The 12,669-nt window shown below is 38.6% G+C and overlaps 1 long non-coding RNA gene across 2 annotated transcripts in view; it reads left to right on the top strand.

Moving 5' to 3' along the window:
- The first annotated feature begins 588 nt into the window (after positions 1-588).
- LOC309705990 overlaps positions 589-12,669 on the top strand; it is a 38,135-nt gene continuing 26,054 nt past the window's right edge. For both annotated transcript variants that reach the window (XR_014276653.1, XR_014276654.1), the window contains exons 1-2: positions 589-1,073; positions 11,533-11,683. This is a non-coding gene — a long non-coding RNA (uncharacterized lncRNA). The remainder of the gene's footprint in view (positions 1,074-11,532; positions 11,684-12,669) is intronic.

The raw sequence follows: 12,669 nt of genomic DNA, 5'->3' as shown, positions 1-12,669 counted from the left end.
TTAGTTATTATCACGTACATTTACAGAATGACTCAGATGGGGGTAACTCATGTATAATTTATTTTATTACTTTTAAAATGAATGATCCTTTTTTCTTTATTGTAGAAAACAGTCAATCAAAGAAACAGAAAGAAACTCAGTGTGTTCTAAGAACTTAAAGATGGTAAGGAAAAATAGAAATACCACAATTTATAACCACAATGGTGAGAATCAAATTAAAACCGAATGCAAAGATTTGCAAATCTCATAAAGTTATATTTTATTTGAAACGGAACATAGAAAACATACCAAATGAATTAAGTGAGAAAATATAATTTTTATCTGGCTTTATCAGTGCTTGCAAGTGCTGATTGTAAATTAACAATGTCAGACATGCCTATCTAGTGATGCTATAAAAACAGGAGTCAAGGCAGGGAGGACAAAGTGGTCCAGCACAGTGCTTCACAAAGAAAGTTTATAACGGTACTAGTTCTAATGTCTGTAACATGGTTTTTTCAAGTGTGAAGGAAAAACTAGCAACATACTGAGACATCTTTCCACATAACATCTACATTCACTTCCTGGAGTGCCTTATATTTGTATGTGCAACTCATGTGCTACTGCTACTGTTTCCCAACCAAGCAGCTCATCTCTACAGATGCTTAATGCAGTTTTATTTGACAAAGTAGGCCTGAATGAAAATGAATGCCAGACAACTATTCTCTCATTTCCTCCAATTTAAATGTTGACTGAGAGACTGCATTAGGCAGGAGTCTCTTTGGGGTTTTAGATAATAAGCAGTTGTATTGATGCCAAAAATGTCTGAAGGTGTACTTGTTTCCAGAGTCAAGAATCAATAACAGGGCTCTAGAGTGCGACCAAATTTTTCAGTGGTGCGACTAAAAAAAAATATTTGGTTGCACCTGTGCAAAAAAAAAAAAAAAAAAAAAAAAAAAAAAATCTGCAACCTTCCCTGTGGTCAACAACAGACGCACATTATGCCCCTATCGTGGACTAAACCAATCAGAGATCGTAAGGGGCGGGACCTCTCTGATTGGCCGTGGTCCAGTTGAAAGTACAGGTGGAAGTGGGAGGTGAGTAGCTTGAATAAAGCGATATCAATTCATTAAATCCTGAATATAACTGTGTTTTGCCAGAAACGCCAGATTCTCAGATTAAAGCTCACAAAACCATTTCAACAACAACCAAACAGCAAATGAGAGCAGGTACACGGATTCCACACAAAGACGTAAACACAGAGCGGACCCGACGCATCAGAATCAGCTTTGTCTTTCTCGGCTTTCCCACCCGACGGCCCGTAGACGGACACGCTGTCGGAGCTTAGCGATCCTGATGCGTCCGGTCCGCGCTGTGTTTACGCCTTTTTGCGCTGATTCTGAGCTGCAGGTTTTGTCTCTCCAACCAAAATTCACCGAGCCAGCAGCAAAAGAAGCAGCAAACTGCGCTTCACATTTGATCAATGTCGTCATGAATTTTGCTGTTTTGCTTCCACGACTATTAAAATCACACTTCATGCACAGCTAGCTCTCTCTCTATCTCTCTCTGTACTTCAAGAACAGTTTCCCGTCTCCAATCTCTGTTTTCTGTGTTATTCATTCGCTTATTACCCACCAGTCTACCGTTGTTTACAGCGCTGTGGCTGCTGTCTTTTTCTTTTCCTTTTTTCACTTAAATGACCTCGGACAAGAAAGCCTATTTTTTCTGTTGTTCAATACTGAAGTAATTTAAACTTTATATGCAGAACATTGTGGAATATTTTTAAGGTTATCTGCTATAAAAAGCAATACCAGGAAAATGTCCTTCACGTTTTTCTGTGTTTTATTCTCAGTTACTTTCACACAAAGGCATCTGCTGTGATGTTTACAATTCTGATGAAGTCAGTACTGATAAATGATCAGAATTATAATATTTCTGACTGTCTGAGGCTAAGTTGAATCGAATTGGGACTTTGAAAACCGGAATCGAATGGATTATAGAAATCAGTGATGATACCCAGCCCTAGTGAGCAGCCTAGGCACGACAGAAGTGGATGTAGCTGTAATAGGAAAAGAACTATTGCTAACTTTTCTGTTAAGTTAAGGCCTGATCCTTCTGAAATTCATAGCCAGTGCTCTGACACGGTGTCATCAATCTTTGAATGCTGAAAAAGCACAGTGTATCCAGAAAAACACATTATATTATATAAATTATTATAAAATTTGTGTGTGCCTAACTTTTGTGCCGGTACGCCTAACTTTAAAAACTTAGGTGTACCGGTACGCCCATGGCAAAAAGTTAGTCTAGAGCCCTGAATAAGGGAACTGATAAAGAACCAGATCGATTAGTAGATTTAATAGCGGCATTGGTAACTCTATCAGTTCTCAGGCATACATTTGAACATGATCGAGAAACACCACTGTCATGGAACAAAGCTCATTTAAAATGGACTGAGCCAAAGCGGAAAACAGTTCTATGGTCAAATGAATCTCAAAAAGTTGATTGTGTTCATCTGGACGTAGCGTTTTCAATGGGAGAAACGTTTCATCACTCATCCAAGTGACTTCTTCAGTCTCAGCTGAGTGCAGGTTTCCCCAATCTTATAATCTTATAATAGGATTGGGGAAAGATTGGGGAAACCTGCAGTCAGCTGAGACTGAAGAAGTCACTTGGATGAGTGATGAAACGTTTCTCCCACTGAAAACGCTACGTCCAGATGAACACAATGAACTTTTGGAGATTTACTTACCTGGATGATAGAGAATGCATCAAGAGGTCAAATGAATCATTGGATCTTTCTGGAGAACATGGAAGTTGTGTCCTCTGGACTAAAGATGAGAGGAACAATTCAGCTTGTTATCAGCATTCATTTCAAAATCTCTGATGGTATAGGACTGTGTTAAAGCCTGTGGAATAGATAGCTTGCGCTTCTGAAAAGGCACCATCAGCACTGAAAGACACTGAAGTTTTACAGCAACATGTGCTCCGACCCAGATGATGTGTTTTTCAGGAAAGAGCTTGCATATTTCAGCAAGATAATGCTAAATCTCATACCCCATTTATTACAACAATCTTTTACCAAAGAAGAGCCTGGCTGCTAAACTGGCCTACCCACAGTCTAGACTTTTTACCAACTGAAAACATTTGGCTAAGGACTGTTGAGCAGCTAGAATTCTGTATCAGACAAGAATGGGACCAAAAGTCAAGCATCTAGTCTCCTTAGTTCCCAGACATTTACACACTGCTGTTACAAAAGAGGGGATGCTCCACAGTGGTAAATATGGCCCCATAGCAACATGTCCCAGTTAATGTTTTCACTTGAATTATTAAGAAAACTTTCAGTTCAACTATCTGATATGTTCTCACAGTACTATTGTGAATAAAATATCACAACTTATTTTGGAATTGGGGTTGTGTTTACTTTAGCCTAATTTATTTTTTAACATATTTTGCTCAAGCTGGTATTTGATGAAGAAAACACCCATTCAAATTGTCATCAGAACTTCATCAAGAAAATGAATGATGAATACTAAGATGGGTGTAATTGTCCATATTCATTTAATGATCATTTTGTAACTATTTCACCTAACAAGCACAACACCATTTGGAGAGCAGAGAGAGAAATGTTGTGTGTAACCTTTCCAAACCTGCTTATCCCAAGGTTGTCCCGGCACCAGGAAGGGTAGATCACAGATCTAAAGTGAGCTGATAGAAAGGGATAATACTCTAATCTCAGTTGGATCTCAGCAAAGTTAAAGGGCACATTGAAGAAAGAAAAGGATTACAATCTATTCTGACAGCTGACTTCATGATTTCGTTAATGTTCTGATGAAAAATGCAGACGAGAGAGAGAGGGAAAACTTCTTAGAGCAGAATATATACAACCCCTTATCAGGGAAGAATTGGCTTCATGATTTATCTCCCACAGGTTTCAGCAGTCATTCTCATTTTCTCTTTTCAAATCTTACACAATACAATTAGGATGAAAAATAATCAGCAGACAGAATATTGAAAAGGTGTGAAAAATGCTTAAGAATCAGAATCTCAACATATATTGAAAAATACTTACAGGATGTTCCTGAGTTTTGCGTCCATCCTGACAATAATCATATTTTTCTTTTATGGTTAAAATACACAAAGGACCCTTTGGGTTTGCCTTGCTATGATTTGCATCGCTAGTACAAAGGAACAGAACATGGTGGCCAACTAGATGCAGGGACACTGAATTATCACTAGATGGCGATGCTGACCCACGCCGTTAATAAGGGTGAAGCAACATTAATTAAACCATTTAATATTAGGACTGCTAAAATGCACCTAATTAGAGAGAAAATGTACTGTTGAGTTTACCGTATCGTTGAGGTACTAAAGTCAGCTTCATGTTTGGTTATCCACCACTAATAAATTACCAATTTCAAAGTAAAAGCCCTCATTCAAGTCATGCAATCAGTTTTTGTTTGTGTGTGTTTGGATATAATATATATAATACAAATATACATAATTCATCAAAAACTCAAATATTTGCTGGATTATATGTAAAAGTGATTTGTTATGGAATACTGTGTCTTCAAACTGTGCTATGCAAATAGACCCAATTTTCTTTTTACCTGATGATGCAAAAATTAATTTATGAGCCTTATCTTCATTTTCATAATACAATCAATATAATGAGCATAGTAGGAAGGTGAAGTGAAGGTCCTGGGTTTGAGTTCTCCCGCCAGCCTCTCTGTGTTTTTGCATGTTCTCTCTGTGCCTCTCTCTGGGTTTTAAAATTTCCTCCCGAAGTCCAAAAGCCTTGCATGTTAGGATAACTGGTGATTCTAAATTAGCTATAGGTTTGAACAGTTGCCTGTATATATGTTTTGGCCCCGTGGTTGATCGGCAAACTGTGGGATAGGCTCCAGCCTCCCCATGACCCTGATTTTGACAAGGATAGATGGATAAAAATCTACATAATAGAGTAATACAGAATGTAAATGGTCTGTTATGAAGATGCTTGGCAGCTCATCACAAAATATCAGTAGCTGTTTTCTGCTTAATTTGAGGTTTGCAGTGATGAGGAGCTTAACCTTTTAAGAACATTATCTGCTATTGGACAACGGATAAAAAGCCAGCCTGTAACCTTTTAGTAGGACAATTTTCCAACAACAAAAAGCTCGGCAAATCCAACTGAGTGGAGGATGCCCTGTTTTCAATACAAAGTTATGTCTTGAAGATGACTCACCTTAAACACAGTTTTTATCACAGTCATTGGAGATTTGTGCACTTAGTGGTTAGATGTGTTTGGACCTATACAAAGAGGCTGCTATTCCTTTTAATGATTTATACAATTGCAGTCATTTTTAAAGAACAAAACAGTGTCATTCAAACCGCTTTTCTGTTAGTTGTGACTGTAGTTTTATAGTTTGTCAGATCATAATTATGATGTGTTTTGACAACCGCTTCAGTCTAGTCAGCGGCTGGGCACAATTTTGCACACAGTGCAGCACACAGACTTTAACAACTTTTGACAAAGAGTCCTCCCTCTTTATCAAACCCTTTAAAAGTCATCGCTCCCAAAAATCTCTCACTCAAGCTCCAAAACACAACATGTATGTGTGTAGCACTGTTTTACTGATACATCGTCTGATTTGTTTTGTTTGTCAAGGTCAAGCGTGTGCATTTCATCAGAGTCTAAGTAACTGAGCAGTTACAAAGCATCATACTGGCAGGATTCTCTGTTACAGCATGCATATCGGTTTCTCTGCAAGATGGAATCATTAGAGTATCATCTCAGGTTGCTATTGTTTTTTGAACATTGCTTCATTATTTAAGTCACATTTTAATGTTAATACTCCAGCCACCCGAAGGGATGGCTTGTCTTTCCCATTATGGCCGCTCTATACTGGCATTGTTAGGTCTCTGCTTCTTTTTGCACAGAAGAATATCTCTTGCGTGGATGAAACTTGTTTATTCTCAGACCATTGTTGCCTTCTAATAAAGTCCATGAGTTCACAAGGGAAATTGCACTCAGATTTATTCTCTAATTAGGAGACGTGAGTCGGGATTAAAGACAAGAAGCGCCCGGGGCTGGGGTTCTGCTGCTCACTTATGCATGTATGTCTCACAATACAGAAATAAATGACGGAAGAAGTATGTACAACATCATCACTACAACTGTGTATAATGAAATTAGAGAATGCTTTTTAACACATGACTTGAGAGCAGTATTTTCAGAGAGATAGAGATAGCAGTCCAAGAAGATGCATATAAGGACAGTCAGAGATATAAACATGGTAATATTGTATAATAATTTACATTCACTACTTTAAAAAATGCTCATCTTCTCATGTCTTGCATTTCAAGGCTACTGACAGTAACTGACTTCACACATTTTCTCATTACAACAGCAGAAATTCTTAACAATGTCAATTCAGCTCTCATTACCAATCATAAACAGAAGTCTTTGTGCATGGTGACAACCTGTCTGCTCCTGGAGGGCATCATGTCTTCCTCACTTTAGGATAACTGGCAGTGATCGCTGAGCATGCAAGCACTATCTCATATTAACTGGTTCCAATTAGCTGAACAATTGCCCAGAGCTGAAACCATCCCTTAAATGAAAGTGTTGAAGAGAAAAGGGTACGGGCCTGGAAGTTAACATTTGACACAGCATCTTTTCATTTTCGAGGCAAATGAGTCAGCACGATATGTAAAGGTTTTGCTATATTTAGCTTCTTTTGCTGCCTTATTCCTAGGACTCCCGTATTCAGAGCAAGCATGTGTCAGAATACTTTGAATTCAACACTGTGTCTGTAGTGCAAAAAATTACAAAAACAAGTCATCTTTCTCTAGCCACATTTCCTTCAACCTATCTTTAAATTCTAGCTGCAGTCTATTTGTTTGCATGTGTAAACAGTCAGGTGGGTTGTTATTCTTGTCAGTCCTCTCTGGAGAGATGCATAGTCTCCCCTGCAGCTTCCTCCCTGCTTGGATAATCCAAACAGATGTGGACTTCCCTCAATGGCCCCCATCAATCCTTTGGCCCCTCTCACATCGACTAATCTCAGCCATGCCTGTGATAGCAGAGAGTGCACCATCTGCTCTCCTCCAACCCTCTTTGAGATGGGCAGACCTCCACATCTGGACCCCTGCCTGCCCCGCCTCCTTTTTCTTCTTTTATCCCCTCTGTATACTGTCACTATCACTCACATAGAGTGCAACAAGGATTTAAGAGCTCATGAGGCTTTATAGTTTTAATATATCAATGTCACAATCAGTGAGAAGTGGATTTTAAACTAATCTAAAGTTAAGTGTTCAAGCAATTTTTATTAAAATACGTTGAAAATAAAAGGAAGATTTGTCTTTTATCTTTGAATATTTTATAAAATAAAAGGTCTGATTGGTATATAATTATCACATGGAGCCTAAAAATAGTTATATTTTTAACAACTAATCCTAACAGACCTCTTCTACTGTATGATGCAAATAAGTAAAATCAATGAAAGATTTATATTTAAAGATATCTCTTTAAATATTAAAGTGTTTCATTGTTATAGTCTTTGCACAATGAGTTATCATGATGTATTATTTTTTAGGCTTTTTTAACACAGCTGGCTTTTAATGAATCTCAGTTAACTTTAATGAATCTGTTTTGAACTTGACAGTTAATAACCATACAAACGGAATTTGAAAACAATAGTCTTGATTCAAAGTCGGGCGGCATTCATGCAGGCTTTCAAAACTGCGCTCACTAGTCCATTACTAACTTTAACAGCAGTTAATAAAGGAGCCTTTTTTTTCTGACACAATCATTAACATTCATGTTGTGTTTCAACATGCAATGAAAAATGATTGTCAGTCAGCTTCTTGCAATTAGCGATAGAGGATGCATTGATTTAATGACACTACTCTTCGCTATGTAATGAACACTAAAATGATCCGACGCTCAAGGCACAAACAGAAACCCTGATTGATAGGCTTTTATTTTGGTGTTGCGAGAAAAAACACTCTTTTGTTAATTAAACCATTAACAATAGAGGCTCTTGTGAGCTGATTATAATTAACCATTAAAATCAAGTGTGTAATTATTCATATATCTCATCTTAACACCCTTTTAATTTCCCTTGCAGGATTAATATACAAACAGTTTACCTAGCTAGGACATATTAACACTGTTATTATGAAGGGATTTATTTATTTGATGTGCAAACTGCCAATAGCCTGCAGACTATATTATCACCGTCAAGGGTAAATTGGCAGACACTCTTGCGCCAGGTATTGATTAAACCATTCATCTGTATCATCACCTCCAGACACACAATAGGGAAACATTTAGACACCCTAATGAAGTCCTTGAGGTTTCGTTTTTTTACGTTTACCATCAACGTGTCCCCTTACTACCCCCGCGTTAACTGTTCCAGGGAGAGTAAACAAAGCTGACGTTCCTAATGGCTTCTCCACCTTTTAAAAACACCGAACATGAGCTCAGAGACCAGCAGGAAACTTTTGAAGCATGCGCACAGGTCTCATTGTTTTATCCATCAGCAACTATTCATCCCATTGTGGGTGACTTCACAGGGAGAACAGCCCCGTTGCCAAAAAATGAACACTCTTGCAACCTTGACATTCACGATGTTGTGAAAGGGTTTGTAAACAGTGAGGACGTAGCACTGAGTGATGCCAGGAGGAAAACAAACGTGGTCTGTCTTCAGTCTTCTTTTCTCTGTTCCATTTGCTTTCTAAAAATGTGTTGCTCTCTCAACCTAATCCATCTTTTAGCCCTAAGTAGGCCATATGGACGTCTATATTTATTTATAGCACACCTCTAAAATAAGCTCTTCTCTCTTTTATATATTTTTTTAATATAGTATATATTACTATTAGCATTTCTTTTGATTACACATTATATAGCATGACACATGACACTTAGTGTGGCTCTTAGTGAAATATGACACATCTTTTATGTAAAAGAACGTCATCGTTCAGTTTGCTATTGTTCTCTTTTCTTTTTAAGTTAGCGCCACTTCTTTGTGTCAGAGGTTTTTGTAACTGGCATCTGAATTGCATGTGTGAGAATCCATGACAAGCATTTAGCTCTAATTGCAATCCTTCAGCTGGAGCATATTGTTTCAGTGTCTTAGTCTTTTCCATGTAGGACAAGTATTATATTACAAACATGTTAAATGAGTAATCGGAGATCCATCCAGATTTTGATAGACAAATCGTGACTTCAGCTGCTTGCAGCCTTGTTTTCTGGTGGTATAATTTAACTGCAGGCACTAAAAGTAGACGTATCTGCTACCACTAGTGGTGCTTCGTGCAAATGTAGTATTTTGTAGAGAATTTGATTAATGTGGTACATATTGACCTCATTAGGCCCCAAGTGAGTCAGGTTGAGCAATGCAAAGATCCATTCCCTCCTGCCACTTGGCGCTACCAGCTTACTCTTCCCCTCATTTATCTTTAATGTGTTTGCTGTGCTGGATTAATTTCTCCAGTTCAACACACATCAATCACAGGGTGATATCACTCCCCGCTTGGTGATTACAGTAGACACTTTTTTTCCATTATGCACTAATGTCCACTATATTGAAAATGACTTGTTTTTACACAGCTTTTTCAGTTATTTTTGATTTGGCCTTATATTTTGCAGTGTAACTTCTGAAAATTGAAAAGAAAATGAAAAAAATATTGCTTTTTTGATCTGTTCATCTGACAACTGTTTGCACTGACTATACAGAGAGTGCATAACACTTTTATCACACAATGGTGCATAATAGAACTTTGCTTTTAATGAAGGTAAGGAAGCAGTATTTCATTCACCATTCATTTATCATGTTTCACTCTTAATATTTACACATATATGTTTTTTTCTCTATACAAAGAATACAATTTGAGGGTAATTGACTCAGCCAGCCTGCCAGCCTGTGTTTTTGTGCAGTGGATGAGCAGTTCGCCAGGAGTATGCATTGATGTTCATGGCTGCCCACGGCTGCGTTGTCCCTGATTCACCTCTCACCCTCTCTGCTTTGAATGATATTTCAAAGCTTCTGTCAAAGTGTGACTGGGCAGTGGCAATACACATCATCACTACACTGTGGATTACTCTGACATTATGTTTTAAACAATATTGCAGTAGCAGTAGCAATTCCTATTTAGACTACTTTGTTCAAATACATGAATACTGTTTCAACTATTTCTTTAATTTGGCAGGTGAGAATGGAGGATGGAAGTCAGGTGGCAGACAATCATACTAAAATGCCAAGAGTAGCAGCTGTTCAAATTTCTCTTGACCACATTATTTTTCATCCTACCACTGGGGAGCACCAGAGTCAGAAATGTGTGCACAATGGTAATGGGCTTCATCAGACTTGGTAAAAGAGCACGTGAGATATTTTACACACGAGGGTCAGTTTACTCATCAAGAGGAGGGAGTAGTTTCCAGTCTGTTAAGTCAGGCAGTTGCATAATGTCTCCCTTTTCTCTAGAAGGCGCTGTCTAAAGTAGAAAAAACTCTATGATGTCATCAGAGGATTAAAATCAGGATCTATCTGCATCTGGTGCTTCAGTTCTGATCATTTTTTTAAGCCGTTTTCACACGTGAGTTCCACACAGTATCAGTATAATCAGGCTGGACAATGTCGAGAAATCCTCATAACGGGAAATAGTTCAGTTCAGTCCATACATGCTCACTTCTGAGTATGTTTGGTTTAGCCGAGACTGCTGGCTGTGCAGAGCACGCAGGAGGTGGGACACATGACGCCCACTTCCTCACTGTGAAGTCACCAAAAATTTACCTGCCTTATTCTGACATACTCACAACGGGACATCATAAAGACTTTTTAGTGCAAAATTAAATTGTACTAGACACTGTGGTTATTCAGCTGCAGTACGTCTGTATCTATCTCTTTCAAAGTGAAGAGTAAAGGTGGGATAAAGCATGAGAAGGTGACACAGCGTTTGATCTAACACCACCATTTTCTCTTTCACACTCATCTCCACTAAGTCCCCACTTCTGTGAACTCTGTGAACATTCAGCATCAGTTACACCAACAGAGAAACTGATCACACACGGCTCCTTTGAACTTCGCAACCTGACCCACTGCTGCCCACTCCTTCCAAAAACCTTAACTCCACTGTAAGTCACCAGACCATTATTCATTCAGAGCTTCCTCTCTGGGTGTTGGCTTACTTTCCTTTCTATCCTGCTCACTTCCTGACTTTGTGGGTCACGAACAGACAGTAAAGAAAGACGCGGAGATAGATATCTAAATGTAAAAAATACACAAATGCTTCTTTTCCCAAACAAATTTCACCTACGTCATTTGCTTAAATAATTTATTACCATGTAATCTTTTGTCATAATTGTTAAAATTGAAGCTACTCTTATAGCCTACAGTGATCGTACACCTAACGTGTAGTGAAGCAGCTGTAACTATTGCTGAAAAAGATCAGTAATCCTTCCATGTTTGATGCCATTAATATACTCAGTGATGATGGGGGTGGGAGTGAAAGTCTAAAATGGGTTTACAGGGCCACAGCGCTTCAGACATTCTTTTTCTTTTTTCTTTTTAGATGCCAGGTCCAGTTAGCTGATGCATGGAAAGAGAGGCGAGGCAGTCGCACACTGAGGGCCAAGCTTCCCAGCATCCCTCCCTCTCCCTGTTCCCGCCTCGGCGTCCAAGAGCTCGGGCCTCCGGCTGTGTAGCCATGACAACCAAATGAGGTAAATGGTTGCAGGAGAATCCTCATCACGACCACCTTCACAGCACTTCTTTTCAGTGTAGCATGAATGTAGTATGTACAAGTCTTTCCCGCATTCTGCTCTGTATCCAGTGTAGTAATTCCCATTTGGAGTCACAATAAATGAATCTCAGCTCTTTCTTTTTTGCAGTATAGCATCCGCCTGCTTTCTGTCAAGCTAACATTACACGCCCCAAGGGTTGTTTTTATCCTATTATTCTCTTCAGACGGCTTTAAAAAAACATTACCTTGTTAGACTGTATAAAAGATTCTCACAAGAGAACATGACAAAGGCACATGCTGGGGAAAATATGGAAAAATGAATCATGAGTATGAGGGATCAAGAAAATGCAAACCTCTGTCATCCAAAGAGGTTACTCCTTTGAGCCGTGCATATAGAGGAAAAAAAGGGAAAAGGCTGCAAAAAAAGCAGTAAAAGTATGGAATTGCATTGCATGTTGAGTAATCCTCCTGACTTTTTTTTATCCTTTCATCATATTGCACAATTGTCCAAATGCAGAAAGCTCACACTGACAGATACTGTACTTGAACAAGCTGGATACTTGTTATGCAAGCATATGGTATTTCATTTTTCTCCCAAGTCTCTAATTTCTCTAACACCCTTTCCAAAAATAGTGCAGCCATTTGCATACCTGCAGTGTGATAACACTGCTGTGTGAAATAACACACTGTGCAGTGTTTACAGATGAGCCTTCCTCATTTGCTGCTGTGACAAGAGAAAAGCTGTCAGGTCCAGGGAAACGAAAGGAAGACAGTCACAATTATTATGGGGTCATTTAAAGACTTTGCAGGCTTCGTGACGAATCACATTTCCACTAAAGATGGCATGTGATTGACACAGAAAAATCCGAATGAATTTGAATGAGGTCCTCTTCCGTAAATGATGTTTTACACTAACACACCCTTCCCCTTGCTTTCTTTACGAGTGCAGGCAAACAATGTTTTAAA

The sequence above is a fragment of the Aulonocara stuartgranti genome (genome assembly GCF_965226115.1).
Source record: "Aulonocara stuartgranti genome assembly, chromosome: 5".
NCBI classification, from domain to species: domain Eukaryota; kingdom Metazoa; phylum Chordata; class Actinopteri; order Cichliformes; family Cichlidae; genus Aulonocara; species Aulonocara stuartgranti.
This window is presented reverse-complemented; position numbering and strand designations above follow the sequence as displayed.